General features: G+C 45.7%; 1 long non-coding RNA gene across 1 annotated transcript in view; it reads left to right on the forward strand.

The window, feature by feature from the left end:
• Positions 1–335: 335 nt before the first annotated feature.
• The window catches only part of LOC142599373 (uncharacterized), a 60120-nt gene continuing 39972 nt past the window's right edge, over positions 336–20483 (forward strand). Inside the window, exon 1 of the long non-coding RNA XR_012832916.1 lies at positions 336–502. This is a non-coding gene — a long non-coding RNA (uncharacterized LOC142599373). The remainder of the gene's footprint in view (positions 503–20483) is intronic.

Raw genomic sequence — 20483 nt, forward strand, 5'->3', positions numbered from 1 at the left:
TGCTCATTAGAAGGGTTGTTTTCTTTAACCATATTGCTGTAGGAATGCACCTTTTAAGTATCCTGCTGCATTATTTTGACACGACCTTCATATCTTTTCACGACCTTCATATCTTTTCAGCTTATAGTTTCTGGAATTCTTTTCTTCCAATAAGAAGCAATGTTTCTGGGCGTGCTTTTTCTAACAAAACTTGATGGAATATCAGGAAAAAAAAAGCTAATATAACCGATGGCTTGATAATTTCAGGATCAAAATAGATTTTACACGTTGATCTTCTTGCACTTGCTGATGAATCTGTTTGACCAAGCAGCTGGTGTACGAGATCTAGCCGGCAGCGCATAGAACACATTAGGAAAACAAAGAGAATGTGAGATTAAACTGAAAAGAGGCAAGAACAGCATTTCCTCACCGTTCTGCATGAAGGCAGAAGATGCTCCGAGAGGATACAAACTCAGTTTTCTTATTGGACCTATGGCCTCTTCCCCCATCAGATTATTCAAAGGTAAATTTGCTTTTCACTCTCTCAGACAGACCATTTCCCCCTCACTGGTATACTTATTTATTAGTAACATTATTTGTAAAATGCTAACTTCATTGCCTGCACTGTTATGATGTTATCTCTATGTGCTTCTGTGAGAATGTAACAATGTCATGAAGAAAAATGATGTAAAAATGATGTGGGTACATAAAATGGGATTGACAGAATGTAATAATTCACTGCTGGGCTGAAGAACAGAGCTGCATGTGTAATGAAATACTTCAGCATTACATCATCGTTTATGTAACATCTGGCAGAGCCTTGTATTTCAGTGTTGCTTTGAATCAGGATCATTTTTTTCTCTCTGAGAAAAGAGAAAAACAAGCCATTAGGTTTTGCACATAGAAAACTGGAAAAAAAAAAAAAAGAAAAAAACAAGAAACCCTTGAAATATCCATGTGAGGTTCTCCCGAGAAGTTCTGCCATCCCCATCATGATGCAAATAGTATAATGTCTGATGCCTACAAAATAGTTAACATCCAAGCAGGATTTTTTCAGTTTTATAAGAGAAGTACGTCTTTAATGTGAAGACTTTTTGAAGTTGCACAGTTAATGTCCCCAAATAAGAGTTTTTCTAACTGGCATCATTACACATACCCTGGGGCCAGACTGCTAGCAGAAAAACAGGTGTGAATTATATTTACTTGAGTGTTTTCCACAGGGATTTTTTTTTTTTTCTTCCCAGAGGAGAATTGAATTATCTTTCTACCATTGTGGACTCCTGGTCCTGTCTCACGCAGACATGTGGGTGCTCCTTCAGTGTGGACTCCTCCACCCCAGGCTGCCAGAAGAGTCTTATCCCTGGGATGAATTGCTGTGCCCAGGTTCGCCTGGGGTGCCAGGCAGGGCAACACGATGTGCCACTGGCGTGAATGTTAGTTGAAATGTATTTAATTAGCTGTTGCAGTAAATGAAGTCAGAAATGGAAGTGCCTGCCACAAAACTCTCTGAATTCAGCAGTTTTGCTATTAATTTCAAGGGAACTTGGCTTTTGCCTTGCACTTCTTGCCTTCGAAGCCCCCTGGAAGATCCTGGTGCGGTGGCCGTGGTGCTGCGGGGACGCAGGCTGCCAGCCCTCCTGGCAGCGATGACACTCTTCTTCCCCAAACCTTCGGTGGGTGGCACCTGCCCGGGACGCAGGAACGGGGCATTGGCAAGAACTCAATCTATCTAAAAATAGGCTTTTTGCTTTCTTTTTTCAACACCCTGCCGGTCAAGGAGGAAATAGGACAGGTTGCCAAAGAGAAATCACTGTTTAGCTCCTTTTCAGTTAATCAAATATCATGCAGATAAGCCACTGTTACTGTAATTGGCCTTCTCCCAGGGATTTTCGTAGGGTATATTTATCCAGCAGTGTAGATCTGGCTGATATGTACATAGACATAGTTGTTCTAGCTATTATACTCCCCCTCCGTGTTTTCCTCAGGTTGGTACAGAATGGTAGACCTTGATATGCTCTCAAGTAAAGTGTGATACATGAGTTTGGTTTTTCACTGTGGAAATGGCAAGGGGAGGTGGAGCAGTCCAAATACAACAGTTACTGCTCTAGAGACCAGGTTTCTGGAGTGCTTTCGTCCTTTCTGAGCAATTGTTAGAATTATTGAAAAGTTTGTTTGCTTCATTTTTTAAACCAGCGGTGACTTCTGTTGATTTTTGTTGGGAGGAGAGAGGTGCTGTAGAGCATGAATGTCATTGCAAGCAGGTCAGTATAAAACTGGCCAAGGCAAAAGAGGGAAGCACTGGCCATGTAATTGAAGTGTAAGATTTGGAATTGGGTGCCTTATTCCTCTTTCTGATTTTCCTGCAGGTGACCTTGGGAAAAGAAATCACTGTCGGGGCTGCAAGCTGGCCGTGCGCAAGGCCATGATGACTCTTACTAGCAGCAGAGGCAGCAGTGGGATGTTTTAGGATGAAAACCTCTCTTTCCACCACCTGAGGTTTTCAGATGAACATATTTTTCCCTTTCTTATGGGAGTGTCATGACATTGTACAGCTGACCTAGGGATTTCCAAGAGGAAGGAGAAACATTTTTACATCTCAGAGGTGTGTCCATGACGTTTTTGATCATGGACATTGCAGGAGTGGAAGCATACTGTCACGTCAGGGTGGTACTGGGCAGGAGTGGGGTAAGGTCTGAGGACAAGCACTGGTAGAGGCTAAGCTCATCTCGGGGTAACAATGGAATTGTGATGATGCCATCTCAACCAACTCCCTCTCCTGTGATAAAAAATGAATTGCTGTGGCTTGAGTGATGGGCCTTTGCAGTGAGGTAGCAGCAGACGATGCCTCTCCACAGGGATTTCTGCAAGACACCAAGTGAGACTTCCAGTGAGCTTAGCTGTTCCTTTGCATTTAGTTTGTAGCCCCTCATGCTGTGTCACAGTCACAATTTAAACAGGGTAAAAGAAGACTAAATTATCTAATGCTAATAAGGTTCTTTCAGTCCCCTGGGAAGGATCACAAAAATATGAGCTGACAATGCAAGAATATCTATGAGCATCAGTGAAAACTGGCTCTCAAGGAGAAAAGAAGAGTTTTTATTTGATATAATATTGGCCAAATGGCAGGTGATTTTTTTTCTTGATCCCTGGTTGCTTCACTTTCCACAGCCTTGTCTGTGAGGAAACCTGGGTCCTCTCCTGGGCTGAGATGGTGTAGTCATACAGCACTTTGGGATCTCCTGGTTTTAACTAGTGAAGTCCAAGGAAAGGCACTCTGCTTGCTTTCTCTTCCCTGCATAAACCCATTCCTCCAGTGGTTTGGTAGCCAGGAGCGCTGGCCCTTAGCTTCATCCCTGTCCTCATGGGATGAGAGCCCTGGTGTTAGGGCATGCCTCCCTGTTGAAGGCTGACCTACATGTCAGTAAGAGAATGAAAAAACCTTCTTTATTTTGCCCATGGAAGGGCATGAGCTGGTGATAAGCTGTTGCTGTTTTCTGCTTTCTCAGAATAATTGCCCTTGCCTTCCTCAAAAAACCAGGGTGAGATCAGCCTCTTCCAAATGGATCGCCATACCCATTTTTATTTTGTCTTGGTGAAAGAGGCGATGCTGGTTGGCATCACTGATCTAACTTAAATGCCTGAACAATATGTGGGCACTAGTCTGCACAGTCACAGACCATGTTTGGTTCAGTGTACGGCAAGGCTCTCAGGCAGCCCATTACTGTGCCGAGCAGGAATAAGCATTTTGCTCTTTAATGGATCAGTAATGTGCTCAAGATTTAGTCAAGCGCTAGGGCAGGTGTACCACTGGGACAAGAAGTGAGAATGCCCAGTCTGCCAAGAAGATGACAGCAGTTCTGGAGAAGCGAGAGTGGTTACTGGCCGAGGAGCAGTGGTGCCTGGGCAGGCAGAGGCACCGAAGCCGGCTTGCTCCTGCCGCTGGCCCAGGGACGAGTCCCCGTCCCCCACAATCACCAAGGTCTGTGGCTTCGCAGCAAGGGCAAGATGCCCTTGTGATTGCGCTCTCTCTGTGCAGGAGGAGATAAAGCATGGGTTTTTTCATTTCTATCAGCCTCTGTCCGTAATAAGCTTTGCAACCGTGCTGCCTGTTGGGATTTACGACTACCTTACTCACATTTGCTTGCATGATGACTTGGCTCAAATTAAGGACGAACGGAGGCTAGGATCCAGGCACCTCCAGGCTGGCAACCCTTAAAATGGTTCCCTCTCCCCAAAGCCAGTGCCCAGTGCGTGGCTTGAGGTCCCCTGGACCTGCACCAGCACCTGCGCTGAGCGGGGCAGCCGTCACCTTCGCTGCCACCGCCGTCCGCCCGGACGAAGGGCTGCAAGCAACCGGCGTGGCCACACCAGCCTGTGGGCAGCAGGACAGTAACCAAACAGGCTTTGGGCATTGCTCAGCAATCAAAACTTTGAATAATCTTAATGAGTTAATTCACCACCTAGCAAATGTTTCCTACAGGCGTAACAGATGAAGGAGCAGTAATGGTTACAGGGAAAGAATTTTGTACAGGGATGCATAACATTGTCATTTCAGATTTGTTTCTTTTTACTTCTTGACAGCTGTTTAGCATTATACAGATGTACATATCGATAATTTTTCCCATCATTTCTACAGCATGAAGCTGCACTTATTTCCCAGATCTTCTATTTAATTCAGCCAAGCAATATTCAATTACTTATTTAAGCAGGAGGTTGGGGACAAACAAGGCTGGGCTGGAAGAAGAATTTATTGGTAAAATCACAGCTGTCTGTGGGAAGGTGCCTCCAGCAGGCTCTGCTCCCTGCCTCTCTTCCTCCCGATTTTAGGGAGCTGTAGGAACAGAGGAAAGGAGAAGGGAAGCAAATCCTTCATATCCTACCCAGGGCTCTGCCCAGGCTCCCTGTTCACACTAGGTTGATATTGTTTGGCAGGACTCTTCTGGCAGGAGAAGTATGAAAGCAAACAGCTATCATTGTCAGTTGGTAGGCTGAAGATTGCTACTGGCACACCATGTCAGATCCATGCAAAATATTCAAAGAATTTCTGCTGCCTAAGGTTGTTCCTGCCTCGTTTCTTCCCCATGCTGGTTATTCACAGCGATCCTTACTAAAACTGATTGCTCTTCCATTGTGTTTTGTTTGCTTTGAGCTGGTGGTGTTCAGCTGACACATGCTAAGTTATTCCCAATTTATTGCAGATGAGGTCAGAATCAGAACCATTATTTGAAAACAATAAGTTTGAGATATATAGTTTGGGTATTTTTTCCCTTTGTTCTCTGCTATTTGATGGTTTGCTTCCAATGTTCCTTCCCACTGACTTCCAATAGAGGTTTCTTGCTTTATAAACAACTGGATTGATTTCCAATATGGACTTTTACTTCCCTGAAAAAAGATATCCTCAAGCGAAATTGGCAGTTCTCCCTGTATATATTTTCTTATTTGCATTTACTTGGAGGGGTTTGGAACTCAGAGACAAGATTTACGTCAACAAATCCCTCTCCCTCTTATCCAATTTAGTTGTTTTAACATAATACAATCATTTTCTAAATCAAACTGATGGAGCAGTTCCTAAAGGCATTACACCAACTGTATATCTGGAATCATATTCGCCTTCTTTTATTGCATTAGCACCAGGCTTGAACTTTTCAAATTTGCATTGTGCTTTGCAGAAGTTCTGAGGATATTTGAAGCAGTTTATAGCTGGAATCTAGTGTGTTTTAAACAGAGATTGGAGAGTGACTTATAGAGGAAAGCTTGTGCAGAGATGAGATTTTAGTTTTGTGGAACAAGTAGAAACGAGAATGAGAAAGCAAGAGGAATATTGCATTTGCTGGGTGGTTTTGGAGGCACTGCAAAGTGGGTGCTATGTTACAACACTGATTCTGGGTGTCTCACCAGACTCTCTGAAAGCTTTTATTTCTTCTCTTTGAAGAAGGTGCTGAGCAAGGGTCTGACATACAGCAAAGGTGTTTGAGCAGAGTGCCCGAGGGAAATGCGTTTAACACCTGGGATGTAATCCGGTGATGCTTCTGTGCTGGCTTTTGGCAAACGTATCTGTTGTTATTAGAACACTGTATTTCTTTTTGCCATATGGACTGCCACTATCAGGCATCCTTCTCAAGATATGCTTGTAATACTAATAAGGAGAATTTTCAAAGACGCAAATGAGACTCTCATGCTCATCTGTGCTTTTGAATAGCTCCTCCCTTGTTCTTGATTGATTATTTCAGTGATAATTCTTGGCCACCTGGAGCAGTGGGTAGTTTAGAACAAGCTGGCTAAAGCAAGCTATACAGAAAACAAGCCCAAGAACATACAGTGAAGGTGTGAGGGGAAAAAGAAAGATCAGGTGACATCGGTTCCAGCAAAGGACTGAGTTTCCCAAGCTATGGGACAGAGAGGTACATCGTGCAGCAGCCCTCTGTGTGAGCAGGAACGCAGTGTCTCTGATCCCAGGGGATTTTGTGTGAAACTCTCCCAGTTTCTTGGTGCTTGGGACTGACTCCTTGCATGCTACTGAGATCTGACTGCCACTTAGATGATGAAAATCCCAACCTGCTCATAACTGGATGCCTCATGGCACCGTTAAAAGTTTGTGGAAGTACCTGATTCCGGTCTGGTGTCATTTGGTACCTCTTCCCACCTTCCACAGAAGAGATCAACTAATCCTTTCCAAAAAATGAGAAGTTTGTGGTGTGGCAGAGGTGTGTGGTCTGATGGAAGTGGTTCCCGCTGACATTGCACTAACCCCAGCCCCACTGATGGCTGCAGCACCCTCTCGGAGATGTTAATGGTTATTAAGAGTGTAAAAACATCCTCTCAGTGCTTGCCATTGACTGCCCACATGAGCAATTTTACCTACAGCCCAATCTTTTCTTTACTATCGATTATATTAGGAAAGAGATGAAAAATATGAAACCAGCGTTGCAGAGAATAGGTCAGTTTATTAAAGCTCCCTCTCCAAAGTGGCTGTTTTAAAATTCAATAGATGAACATAAAAAGCTGATCTTAGTGAGAAAAAAGCCTTCACGCAGTTCGTTCCATCCGCTTTTTATTGTCAGGCTTTGCAGGGGAACCACGAAGCTGAAGTATGTTTGACCTCTTGCCAGATGATTAGTAGCATATTTTTACTTCAGATAATCACATTTGGTCACAGTTTAAAACTGCAACAAGTTGTCATTATCTCCCAGATGTATTTCCCCTTGCCATAGATCATCAATGTGGTATTTCTCTGTGTGTTATCAAGCAGCTTTTAGATCCATACCTTAACATGTGGTGCTCAGGGTTAATGCAACTTATAAATAGTGAAGGGGCTCACAGAGTCGTGGTTTTAAGGAATTCCTCCCTCCTTAGGGGCAGTCCCATACAGATGTGCTGCTCTCTTCCGCGTGCAGCCAGTGACCGAAAACAAGGGGACACCCCCATGGCTTGGCACTCATGGCCATCAGCAGTGGCAGGGGAAAGACTGCTGGGGACATTTTTTAATTTGAATAATCTTGATGGAGAAAGATAATAGAAATACCTGGAGCATAGTATCCCTCACCTATACTTTTTCATGCTTTTCCCTTTCTCTGTTGTACGTCACGGATAACCAAATGGTTGGAACTGATGGCAAAATTCCAGGGAGGGTTATGATAAAGCTATGTAGGGAAAGAAGGATTGCCTTCCTGCCCTGGCTATGATCCTCCTTGCTTGCAGAGGGACACTGAAGTGATTACCTTCCAGCCACACAGCAGTGCCAACCTCACCTAATTGGCTGTCTGTTCTCCCCTGGGTTTATTTCGACCCTAAATGCATTTGCAAAGGTGATGGTATTGTCCTAGCAGAATTGGTACATCAGTACATCTGCTGTAATGGGACTGAAATGCAGAGATTGGAGAGAGCAGCGTTCATACCTGACACTTGGATGACAGCCCTTATGGCACAAAGGGCAGTCCAGATTTGTGCCTTGTATGAGAAATTGATGTTCATCACATAAGCAATGCACCCAGATCATCAGTCTGTGGACAGGGGACAGGGAGCGTGTCGTCTCCTCTCCAGCCTGAACTCCCGCAGCGTCTTCCTTTGACTTACATTGTAATGTCACCTCTAATGTCCGTGGGTTTTAACTCAATAGTTAAATCTGCCCCAGGAAATCAGCAGCAAACTGTCCTAACTTGATTTCCCTAACTTGGGGACCTTGTTCACCACTGTCTTCCCAGCACACAGATTTTCAGATGTCCTTGTTCCTTTAATGCAGTTATGAAAGAACACTGTTTTGTATAACCTTATGGATCTGCTGACAGGGTAGAGAAGAAACCCAACACAAGCCAAATTTTGTCATTTCTTCTCCAACCAGAAATTAATTTACCAGCAGAGGGGTCTCTTATGATTACGTTGTTTTTTTCCCCTTTGCCAAGGTTATCACAAGGTTTAAAAAAAAGGATAGAGAGAGTATGAAGCTGTCCATGCCCCCAGAGTTTAGGGCAGAGGTAGGCTTGAGGTGGGCTCTGGCTCTCTGAGAGTGCCGGGGATCGTGTTTCTCCGTGTGGGGCAGCTTGGGGCGGTGTGGGGCAGTGCTCAGCTCTGGCACCCGTGCTCCCCTGGCGCTTTGCACGCCAGGGACAAGGCAGCTCATGAGATTTGGGCTGCGATAGAGGGCAGGATTTTGGAAAACACATCGTGGGTGGAATCTTTCCAAACCTGACCTGGGGTCCAGGCAGCATCCTGGGGAGGGGACTGCAAAGCACAAATCCCATGGACAGCCAAGGGAGAGTGGCAGAGAGGGGTGGCTGCTGCCAGCCGCTCATCCACCACAGCCAAGTGACCCAGCAAGCAGCAAGGGGTGCTTTTGGGGGCAGCAGGAGCAGGGATGTCCCCTGCGGCCCCCTGGGAAGATGCCCTGGCCCCAGTGCTCCTGGGGCTGCCCCCCTTCAGAGCAGGCAGGGCACAGAGGCTGGCATGGCGGTCTCCTCGCTCTTCCCCACCCTGAGCCCTTTGATGGAACCCCAGCACTCAGCACCTCTAACCCTTTGCGAAATACTTGGATGCAACACCTTCACTGTCACAGTAAATACTAATGCTAATGCACAGCAAATAGTACATACTGTCACAGAGGAAGGTTATGTTGTGACAAGCTTTTATTACTGGAATAGTTATATTTTTGCCCCTTGCTGGTGTGGTGGGAATGCTGTTTACCTTGCCTTCCCTGCTTCTGACGACTCTCCATGCTCTTGGTTGCGCTGTTGAAATACACTGTTTATGGAATATAAAGCACTTCAAGTGATTTTGCTGTAAGGGTAGTGTATAAAAATCCCATGAAGTAGTGGCCACTGGGATCCTGTCGTGATCCAGCTGTTGCCCTTTTGTAACATAAACATTTCTATTTGCTAATAGAAGTATGTATATAGTGAAAGAAATGCATACGTACAGGCACACGTTCATGAATGTGATTCCAATGATTACAGGGTTAATAATCTGTGTGAATATATATGAATCTGTTTGAAAATAAGCTGTATGAACTGTCTATATGAACATCTGTTTTATGTCTTATGAAACGCAGTGATTCTTCTAGTGGTAGAAGATGGGATATTTATTATTTCAAATGGGTTCTTAAAAATACAGGGCAGAAACAAAATCAAGAGCAAAAGTAGGGTTTTCAGAGGGTTTGCACAGATCACGATGTTTATTCTTTTCATCTTTGTAGTGTAGACAGTCTTCCACTTCTGTCCTCTTTATCCTTTTGGTATATGTAGAACTATATCATGAGTGGAGCCAAACAACAGGAATTTAGTTTGTCAATTAAATTGATATTTCAGGAAAAAACATCTCCCTCTATTATTTTTATTTATGAAACGTGAAAAGCAATGAGATTCACTGGATTTTTTAATGACATTATAACTCGCCCTAGTGATCTCAGAGCCTGTCTTCTAACCTCCACTGTATAAGCACATGTAAAACCTCTGTCAGGATATAACTAGGCCTAAGTGCTCTGGACTTTCAGAGGTGGTGGTCAGTTCTGGACTGGTTGCCAGCTGAATAGTGGGAGTGGTAGCTCTAGGGGCTTTCCTGGCCTTCAGCGCTGGTGTAGGTGGGAGCACCGCCATCTCTGGGTTATTTTGTTCTCTGGACGTCCCTGTGAGATATAGTGGTTCTTTTAGCATGGGTGGAAGATGAGTCACAGAACAGGCTGAACAGTTTATCTCCATGAAGTCTGTGGCTGAGCTTAACTCATGTCTCTAATGCCCCCAAACAGTCTTCGAGCTACTAGGCTGTCCTGAACATCTATGTGGTGCCAAAAACATGATTATTAGAAGCCTACAACCTATATAATCACCACTGTTACTTGGAAGCACTGTATTTCCATGGACAACATGATGAAAATAAAGTCCCTTTGTGGCTGCTTGGTGCAGCCCGGCATTTTTGGTGCACACTGCACCAGAAGCGGTCAGTTCCTGTGATGAAAAGGTGCTTCCCTCCCGCAAGGGAAGGGGACCCCTGGGGCAACAGCTGGGGCAAGCAAACACCCACCACTTTTGCTACAGCATGGCGGTGTCAGCTTCATCAGGAAGATTGCATCTCATTTGGGGTGAAATTTTCTGTCTTTGCTGCCTTGAAAAAATGCCACACTGGAGTGTAAGTGTTTCCAGACGGTAGTCACGGCTGAGGCAGCGGTGCCTGCCCTTAGCAGATGGATGCCTGCCGAAAGCAGGGAGCTCAGTTGGGGCTCACGGCTCAACCCAACAAGAAAAGCTCCTCTTTCCACTACTGGTGGAGACCTGACAGTGGTGCTCAGCACGTGTCCTGCATGGGTATTTGCTGAACGACAGACTCTGCGTCTTACCACAATGCTGGCTATCAGAAAGCATTTTGTGCAGTTTTGTTGGGTTGGCTGACACAGGTGTTGCTGTGCAGAGCCTCAGTCATGGTGATAAACCCATTGCCTGTCCACTTGGCATATTTCATGCTCTTTGCTCTTTCTCCGAAAGATCAGGGTCTCTCCCTCTTTCTCTTTCTCATAGTCCAAACCAAGATTTTTAATGAGACTATAGATCTGATCTTTTTCCCCTCGAACTGCAGGTTGTAATTAAAGAGTAAAACAAATCGACCATGAGAAGAACAGTCCTTAAAAGAACAGTTTTCTTTAGCTAACTGATAGCAAACCCTGCATATATATATATTTAGTACTTACATATAGTTGTACCAAGGTGGGGAGGGCAAGTGCTTTTCAGACAAACCCCCTTTTCCCCGTGTCCCTTCCGCTCGGGGACTGCACAGCAAGCTACACCTCGCCAACGTCAGCTCCTGCTCCCACCCCTGCCCCACCGGCACATGAGTCCCCACCGCCTCTTGCACTTCCATCTTTACAAGCACAAGCTCAGGGTGCAAAGGACCAGGGTGTGAAACCGGCAGGGCAGAGCCCTTGCCCGGTCTGGTGCATTGCTCACCAGCTGCTGCGGGCACACCAGGCGGGCTGTGGAGCACGAACCACAGGGAGCAAGATAACTACAGGGCATGGGAAGTTGAGAACAATGTGATTAATTACTTTGGCTACTTAGCAGCTAAATGTTATGATGATTATTAAATAATGTTAGAAATTGGGCCCTGGTGATTTGGCTGCTGGATCCTCAGGTTGCCTGGGCTGGTGCAGCTGTACGTAAGCTGGGAGGGCGCACTAATTTTACGCTAGCCTCGGATCAGCTACAAACCTCATATGGAAAATAACGGGAGAAGATGTCATGTTTATGTGGACATATGGTTTTAAGAATGATTGACAGTTGTCAGGCCAGGAACCAGCCCAGATCTTGGAGATGGCAATGCCAACACACAGTCCCCTAGAACAAAATTTAGGATCTGTACCTGTAAGCAGATAGAGTTAACGTCTTTGAATGAATGGAGCATAGACATCAGCTTCATCTCCCTCAGGCACATCTACTCCATAATCTGTAGTGGTTTTATAAGTGACTGTCTGCTGTTGTGCGTACTGCTACTGCCAATGGAGAAGGATCAAGTCCATTCAAGTGATACCTGCCTTAACCAAACAGTGACAAAGGAAGACCAAGTGAAAGTATGCACACCATTTTTAGAGAGGTCACTGGATGAAAGTAGATCCTAGTCAGAGTGCAGCTGCACTTTAACAGGCCTGTTGGGGAATGGGACGTATGCTTTGGACTTTTCATCCAGCTAATATTGGTCTTTGTTGCGGCATTTACAGTGTCTTAAAGGAAAATTCCAGTGATTTTTTAAAAAGTCTAGCCAGTTATTGAAAGCAGCAGCATTGCCTTTGGGAAAAAATTAATGTTGTGTTTATGAGACTGATCATCGATCAGGGGGAGAGAGCGAGAATGAGTGAGAGAGAAAGAAAGAAAGAAAGAAAGAAAGAAAGAAAGAAAGAATATCCAACAACCCCGTAAAGCAAAAGCTGATAAAGATCCCAGGTAAAGTCACTCTTCTCAGTGGGCAGCAAGTCTGATGAACTGAAATGTAAAGTCCTTCTCATTGATTTCACTGGAAAAAGTAATTGACTTTGAACTCTTTGAGTAAGTGGCAATCTGTATTTAATTTCTTGTTCAAGGAAGAGAATGTAATTTTGTTTTTCTTGTGGCTCCTATTACCTTTAATGTCAGTTGCACAGCTGAATCCCTTGCATCAAGCTCCAAATTTACCCCTGATGTCAGTGTGCTTAGGACTGAAACAAAAATCAGCCTTTCATCTCCCAGTTGCTTAAAGGATCATGCCATAATACCACCTTTATTAATTCAAAATCTCTCTTGTCTGTACATGCACAAGTGGAGCTGAGTATTCAGAGGAAAGGCAGAGAAAGTGTAAAGACTGTAATTTAACTTTTAGACATTAATGCAGCCTATTAACTGGAAATTTTCTTACAGTTCTAGCAAATGTACACATTTTTGCCCTTGGACTGCCTGAATGGAGAGATTCAGCACTTCAGCAGGCTGTCAAGGTCACACATCCAAACTGCTGACTTTCTTGCAGGGCCACATTACCTTTGGAATAACTTACATACAGTGTTAGATTTGTCATCATCTGTTCCAACGTGAACAGGGGGTCTGCATCCAGCTGACCTCTGAGGATGCACAGAGGAGCCACAGTGGAATTTCCTCCTGTGGATGACTTTGGGTGAGATCCTGTTAGTCCCGTATAGGAACAACCATCTGCAGACATAGGAGGGGTGCTTGGGTTTGTGCACCATGTTTTGCCTGGTCCAGTATGAAGGACGTGGTCTGATCCTGCAGAGCTTCCCGAAATTGACACCTTACCTGTGCACTTGCTGTCCATGTTACCTGGGTACGTACAAGCTGTCTGTAAAAACTTCTGTCTTCTTTACTTGTCACATTGACTTGTTTAGCCAAAGATTACGTAGAGGAGAAAACAGTTTTCATAATTAAACTCTAATGATTTACACTGGCAGTTTGGTGACATTACACTTTTAATCACAAACACAAACAAGAAGATCAGAAAGCTCATCTAGAAAGACATTTTTATGGAGAAATAATGAGTCTTGTTAAGTCCAAGCTACAGATAGCAGTGTAAGCCGGGAAGGCAGTGAACATTAAATGTGAACCCCCTTGAAAGAACCTCTAAAATTCCAGAAAAATGTAAACAGACCATTGTGTGAATGAGAATTGGGCGTCATTTGTTTGCATTTATTAGCCTTTGTTCTGAAAATTAAGGGACAAAGGCAACCATGTCTGTATTTTTTTGAAATGCTCTGGTAGGGAGAAGCCATGAGCTTGAGGCGTGGGCAGGAGATGAGGCCATGCCTGGGTCCCCCGTGAGGCCCCTTCTTTGCATAGGACAGAGTGTCCCTCCCAGGCTCATAACTTCACAATTATAAAAGCCTAAGGGAAACTGGAAAAATGGATGATAAATCTATTTTCAAATGATGCTATATGGTTTTTAAATGCCTCTCCTTTTTAAAAGACAAAGAATAAATGTGATCCAAATACATCTGCTTCCCAGGAGAATATGATTCTGACTTTTTGTGTGCAGAGCAGAGAATCAGAAGAAAAACTTCTTTTTTTTTTCCCAGAAGTGTTGTTATTTTGCTGATACTTTCTTGTGTTTTTCTGATAAAAACAGAAGACAGGCAAAAGTATTGCTGTAAACCAGTGTATAACATGGGGTTAGTGTACCCAGAGGAACCCAGTCCGTGCCCTGTCCAAGCTGCAGGCAGAGCCTGGATGTAGGTGTTCGTGTCTGACTATATGCAGCCCAATATACTGTGCTGTTCCTCATTGTGTTTAACTTCCTCTAGTTTTTCGTGACAATGGACATATAGATTTGCTCCACTAGCTTAATCTTGTTTCTAGAAGGACATTCATATACCAGTGGAGTACTGGTTCTGGTCTTGCTTTTTACCTTTTTCTTCCTGGTTCATACACTCTTCTTTTAACAGTGATTGTATATTCAATCCACCAATTTTTGTCGTCATGTTTACCCCAAAACTGTTTTTGTCTATTTTCCTGGCCTTATCCCAGCAACTTTCAAGAACTTCTTTTCTGTAGCCACATTAAAGGTTTTATAAGCTACTTTGCACCAAGTTCTGCTACACGTTAATGGAATTTTTCTTTTCCCTAATTACAGACTTATTTATCTTTTGGTACTATAAGCTGTCACAGACTGTTTTGTTTGAGAACATGACTCATCCCCAACAATTTTGCTATCAATATTGCAATCCTGTGAAGGTCATAGCAAAAAGGGCAATCTGAGAAGAGATGCTGCACCGTAAAGGTCAAGCCTATATGTACTGCACTGAACAGTACAGCACTGTAGGGGGTCAGAATAACCTGTCTGAGTAAATGAGTAATGAACTAAACCCAGAGGTAATTTTTGGACACAAAGGTCCATGGTGGTGTACCTCGGGTCGCTTTTGACTAGCATTACCAATTTTACCTAAGGATCATTCAGGCTGCTTAGAACACCATGGCCTTCCAGCATCTCTTGTCTTTCAAAACAAGCCCCAAACCTTCCCCGAGAGCTAAGGCAAATTCAGACCCAGACATTATGGTAAGGAGATACAACTTGCCAGAAAGACTTACCTTTGTGGTAAGGCTGGGTAACCCTGTCCTCCACAACAAAGGCACCTTCCTGACTTTGAGATTTCATCACAGGTCATGCAATGAGGTTAGTTCTGTTGTGAATAGTTTTCTGTGCACCGTTGCTTCTGTGTAACAGGCTACAGGCACCATGCAGGATTTACTATTAATTTTTAGTTCACAGTTAAGATCTTGTATGAAGCTTTTGATGCTGTTGACAGAGCATTGTTTGCTTTTTTTAGTCCATGGCAGAAAAAGAGGAAGCTGTAGAAATGTCTGACTGTACATTGGTAGACTAACATGTGCTGTTCCTTGAAGTCTAACCTGTTTTCTGTCTTCTTCAATCTACTAATGAGACATTTCTTTTTTATGGCACATATGTTATTACAGTATCTCAGCACTTCATCATCTGAGCTGTTTTTATCCTTACAACCTGCCATGAATAGGGAAGCATTTTTATCGTTACATTTTTTAAAGAGTGAAGAATTGCCAGGAAGGTATCAACTTGCTGAAGATCACAGAGCTACTGGAGGCCAGAAAATCCTAAATCTGTGTGGTGGGTTCACCCAGGCTGGAGGCCAGGTGCCCTCCAAAGCCGCTCTGTCACTGCCCTCCTCAGCTGGGCAGGGGAGAGAAAGTACAACGAAAGGCTCCTGGGTCAAGATAAGGGCAGGGAGAGATCACTCACCAGTTACCGTCACAGGCGAAACAAGAGTTGACTTGGGAAAATAAATTTAATTTATTACCAATCAAATCGGACTAGGATAATGAGAAATAAACCCAAATCTTAAAACACCTTCCCCCCCCCTGCCCCGCCTTCTTCCCAGGCTCAACTTCACTCCCCATTTCTCTCCCTCCTCCCCCCCAGCGGCACAGGGGGACGGGGAATGGGGGTTGTGGTCAGTTCATCACACGGTGTCTCTGCTGCTCCTTCCTCCTCAGGGGGAGGACTCCTCACACTCTGCCCCTGCTCCAGCATGGGGTCCCTCCCACGGGACACAGTCCTCCACCAACTTCTCCAACATGAGTCCTTCCCATGGGCTGCAGTTCTTCACCAACTGCTCCAGTGTGGGTCCCTCCCACAGGGTGCAGACTTTCAGGAACAGACTGCTCCAGCGTGGGTCCCCCACGGGGTCACAAGTCCTGCCAGCAAACCTGCTCCAGTGTGGGCTTCTCTCTCCACAGGGCCACGGGTCCTGCCAGGAGCCTGCCCCAGCACGGGCTTCCCACGGGGTCACAGCCTCCTTTGAGTACCTCCACCTGCTCTGGCGTGGGGTCCTCCACGGGCTGCAGGTGGATATCTGCTCCACTGTGGACCTCCATGGGCTGCAGGGCGACAACGGTACGCTTGTTCACCGCTCTCTCATTAGGGAGCACCAGAAGTGGTCACTGATTTGAATGGTCACAACCATCTGATTTCCAGAGGTGGCTTCAGAAAATATAGCTCTAACCAAGATTTTCTGAGGCACTCCTTGAATGACGGACAAATTTTCCTGTGAGGCCCGGCTGAAAAGGTGAAGCACATGCAGGTGGTTGACTTTGGGTCAGGATTAAAGGGAGGGCAGGGAAAGGGGACATCATAGCAGGGGTCTGCTACAGGCCACCTGATCAGGGGGACCGAGCAGATGAAGCCCTCTATAGGCAGGTAGGAGCAGCCTCACGCTCACAAGCCCTGGTCCTTATGGGGGACTTCAACCACCCTGACATCTGGTGGAGGGACAACGCAGCTGAGCACAAGTAATCCGGGAAGTTCCTGGCATGTGTCAATGACAACTTCCTCGTCCAAGTGATAGAGGAGCCCATGAGGAGAGGTGCTATGCTGGACCTTATTCTCACCAATAAGGAGGGGCTGGTAGGGGATGTCAAGCTCAAGGGCAGCCTTGGCTGCAGTGACCACGAAATAGTGGAATTCAAGATCCTCAGGGCAGTGAGGAGGGTGCAGAGCAAGCTCACTACCCTGGACTTCAGGAGAGCAGACTTTGGCCTCTTCAGGGATCTGCTTGGTAGAGTACCATGGGACAAAGCCCTGGAGGGAAGAGGGGCCCAAGACAGCTGGCTAATATTCAAGGGTGTCCTGGTTTAAGCTGAGAGGATTGATTTTTCTTCATAGTAGCTAGTGTGGGGATATGTTTTGGATTTGTGCTGGAGACAGCATTGATAATATAGAGATGTTTTTGTTCTATGGACCTATTGTTGAGCAGTGTTTACACGGGGCCAAGGCCTTTTCTGCTTCTTGCACTGCCTTGCCAGTGGGATGGCTGGGGGTGGACAAGAAGTTGGGAGGAGACAGAGACAGGACAGGTGACCCAAACTGACCAAAGGGATATTCCATACTATATGACGTCACGCTCAGTTTATAAGGAGCTTGGGGGAAGGGGGGGGGGGGGGGGGGGGGGGGGCACGCGTCGGTGTTCGGAGCGATGGCATTTGTCTTCCCAAGTAACCGTTACGCGTGACAGAGCCCTGCTGTCTTGGAGATGGCTGAACACCTGCCTGCCCATGGGAAGTGGTGAATGAATTCCTTGCTTTGCTTTGCTTGTGCACGTGGCTTTTGCTTTACCTATTAAACTGTCTTTATCTCAACCCGTGAGTTTTCTCACTTTAACTTTTCCAATTCTCTCCCCCATCCTGATGGGGGGGAGTGAACGAGCGGCTGTGTGGTGCTCAGCTGCCGGCTGGGGTAAAACCACGACAAGCCTGGAGAAAAGAAGGCTCTGGGGAGATCTAATTGCGGCTTACCTTATCTGAAGGGGCCTAAAGGAAACACGGTGAGGGACCGTTTATCAGGGAGTGTAGTGACAGGACAAGGGGTAATGGGTTTAAGCTGAAGGAGGGTCGATTTAGATTAGATGTTAGAAAGAAATTCTTTACTGTGAGGGTGGTGAGGCACTGGAACAGGTTGCCCAGAGAGGTTGTGGATGCCCCATCCCTGGAAGTGTTCAAGGCCAGGTTGGATGGGGCTTTGGGCAACCTGGTCTACTGGAGGGTGTCCCTGCCCATGCCAGCGGGGTTGGAACTAGCTGATCTTTAAGGTCCCTTCCAACCCAAACCATTCTATGATTCTATGACCCGCTGCCATGTCCCTGAGGTGGCGTCTTGCCATGCTGGTCTGCTGAGGCTGCTACACTGCTTCCAGCTTTGAAGGAAGCCTTCTCTAGAAATAATTTGGTATCTTTGTCAGTTAAACTTGTTATGTTTGTGATTTAAAGGAGCCCATTTTGATACTGGCATATATGAGGTCACTTTCTTTAGTCACTTTTATTTCTAAGAAACATATCCATTAGTAACATCAAATAAGAGATTTCTTTTACGCCTGTCCTTATACACAGATGGGTAGAAAACAATAATTTAGAAATAAATATGCCCATAAGGATAATGCAAACTAAAATTACACTGCAGGCAACAAACCAGTCACAAAAGAAGCTGTTTTAAATATTCCACCACCTAGCAATGAGAGGAGATTAATAAGCACGAAGCAGGGGCCTGCCCACCAGCCGGCAATCAGTGAGACATCCCAGGAACCTTCTTCCTGAAGGGAAGAGCTGGAAATGTAGACGGAGCCTCTGGGCAGGGGCGATGCAGGCTGACGGCTGTGCCCCGTGTGTGCAGTTGTGAGACGGCTCGGTGTGCAGGTCCAACAGGCTCACCGCCCTCTGCGAGGAGGAGGGCTGCCGGCACGCGGTGACACTGGCTGCCGAGGCTAGTGCAAGGGAAATGTCACTGCATTTGACAGGAGCTAGAGATAAGACAGACACATAATTCAACACAGTTTCAGTCTGGTATTTACCTAAGTAATTTACCTTTTGCAATTACGCCCAACACTGTTGGTCACTTGGAGCCGTGTCTGAGGCTGGTGATGCTCCAGTCCTCGGGGGGACCACGAGACACCCACATTTTCATGTTCCAACAGCAGACCGACGTGCCAGCAGGTAAAACCAGAGCTGTCCAGGAGGGTGGGCAGGAGGTGCTGCGGGCTTGCAGGGTGCAGCATCACAGCTGTGATGGCTGTGGGGAGCACTGAGCGGGGCTGCGTCCCTGCTGAGGCACCCTGTCAGCAGTGGTGGTGGCGGTCTGAGCGCTGGGAGGAAGTTGCTGTGCTCCTAAAGCATCTTTCTCCTAGAGATAATTTTTCCTTGGTGAGAAGTTTCATTTAGCAGTCCCTTTCCCAGAAATGTTAATGATGTCTAATGCAGGCAGTTCTTCTGGACCACAAGCTGGTATTTAAATTTGTGTTGGCGTGGCAGCTTCACCTTCTTGTTCGCCTTTATGTGCAAATCCTGTCCTGCCCTCTTCCTGAGGTGCATTTGGCTTTATCAGTGACTGATTGCTGTCCGCTGCGTATTTCCCTCACTCTTCCTAGCAGTTATTGCAAATGGGCACTGAAGAGGTCTGCAGGCATCTGAAATAGCCATAGACTATAAACCCACATCTGAAATAGCCATAGACTACAAACCCACAGCTTCTGGGTTTGTAGAGATCACAGGCAAGAGTTTTTTCTGTCCTAGAGAAGGCACCCAAGGAGTGACACACTCAGAGATAGTTATTGGCACATACTTTCTGATGCTATGGAAAGCCTGGAGCATGCCTATTTCCTTCTCTGAAATGAAACGTTCCAGGTGTGGCAAGTGGTATGGTGTAGTGCAGGGCCACCCATGGGACACCTGTGAGGGCTTGTGCCCAGGCCCCCAGCCAAAACTTCGCAGCAGGCTTGCCACCTCCGCAGGCTGCCCCAGAAGTGGTTGCCCCTGACCGGGGCACGCAGAGGCTGGTGGGGAGCTCCCCACCACCTTTGCAGCTGTGGCCCGTGGATATGGCACAGAGCAGCACCCTGAAGGCTGCCTTTTGAATAAGGCTTATAAATCATTTCATGATGGATATTCCCATCTGCATAAAGCAAGGAGTGATATTTATTCTCTTTTTACTGGTGCCTTTAACTTTTAAATAGAACGGAACAGAATTTGGTTTTATATGGCTCCTCTTGCACTTCCCTATTCCAAAGCACTTTTACGGAGCAGTTAAGTTAGGATATAGTGCTGGTAATGCAGTGACTCTAGGCAAATGGGGCAGACTGAACTGCACCATATATCACTGCACCCACCTCTGCTGGATGTGATGTGCATGCCGTTTGATCTTTTTTAATAGCTATTCTGTACCTGCCCTTGATTTTGACCGACTAAATCCAAGCTATTAAATCTATGCCTCGGTACCTTTTTTAACACTTTTTTTAAAGGGAATTTAGCACTTGTAAAAGTTGCCAGATTAAGGTAGGTTTATGGAATATGCAGTTTTATCCCTTAATAATGACACCAAGGTATTCAAAGCTTCAGATTGTAAGGAGCATCAAGTCAGCAGCCAAAGTCTCCTGAGCTACATCTGTCTGTAGGGCTTCTCTGGGAAGACTTGCCTGATTTGGTGTCCCTTTTCTTGTAAATAGTGCAATTCCCAGTGATAAAGAAATGCACTTTTTCC

The sequence above is a fragment of the Balearica regulorum genome, chromosome Z (assembly GCF_011004875.1).
Source record: "Balearica regulorum gibbericeps isolate bBalReg1 chromosome Z, bBalReg1.pri, whole genome shotgun sequence".
NCBI lineage: Eukaryota > Metazoa > Chordata > Aves > Gruiformes > Gruidae > Balearica > Balearica regulorum.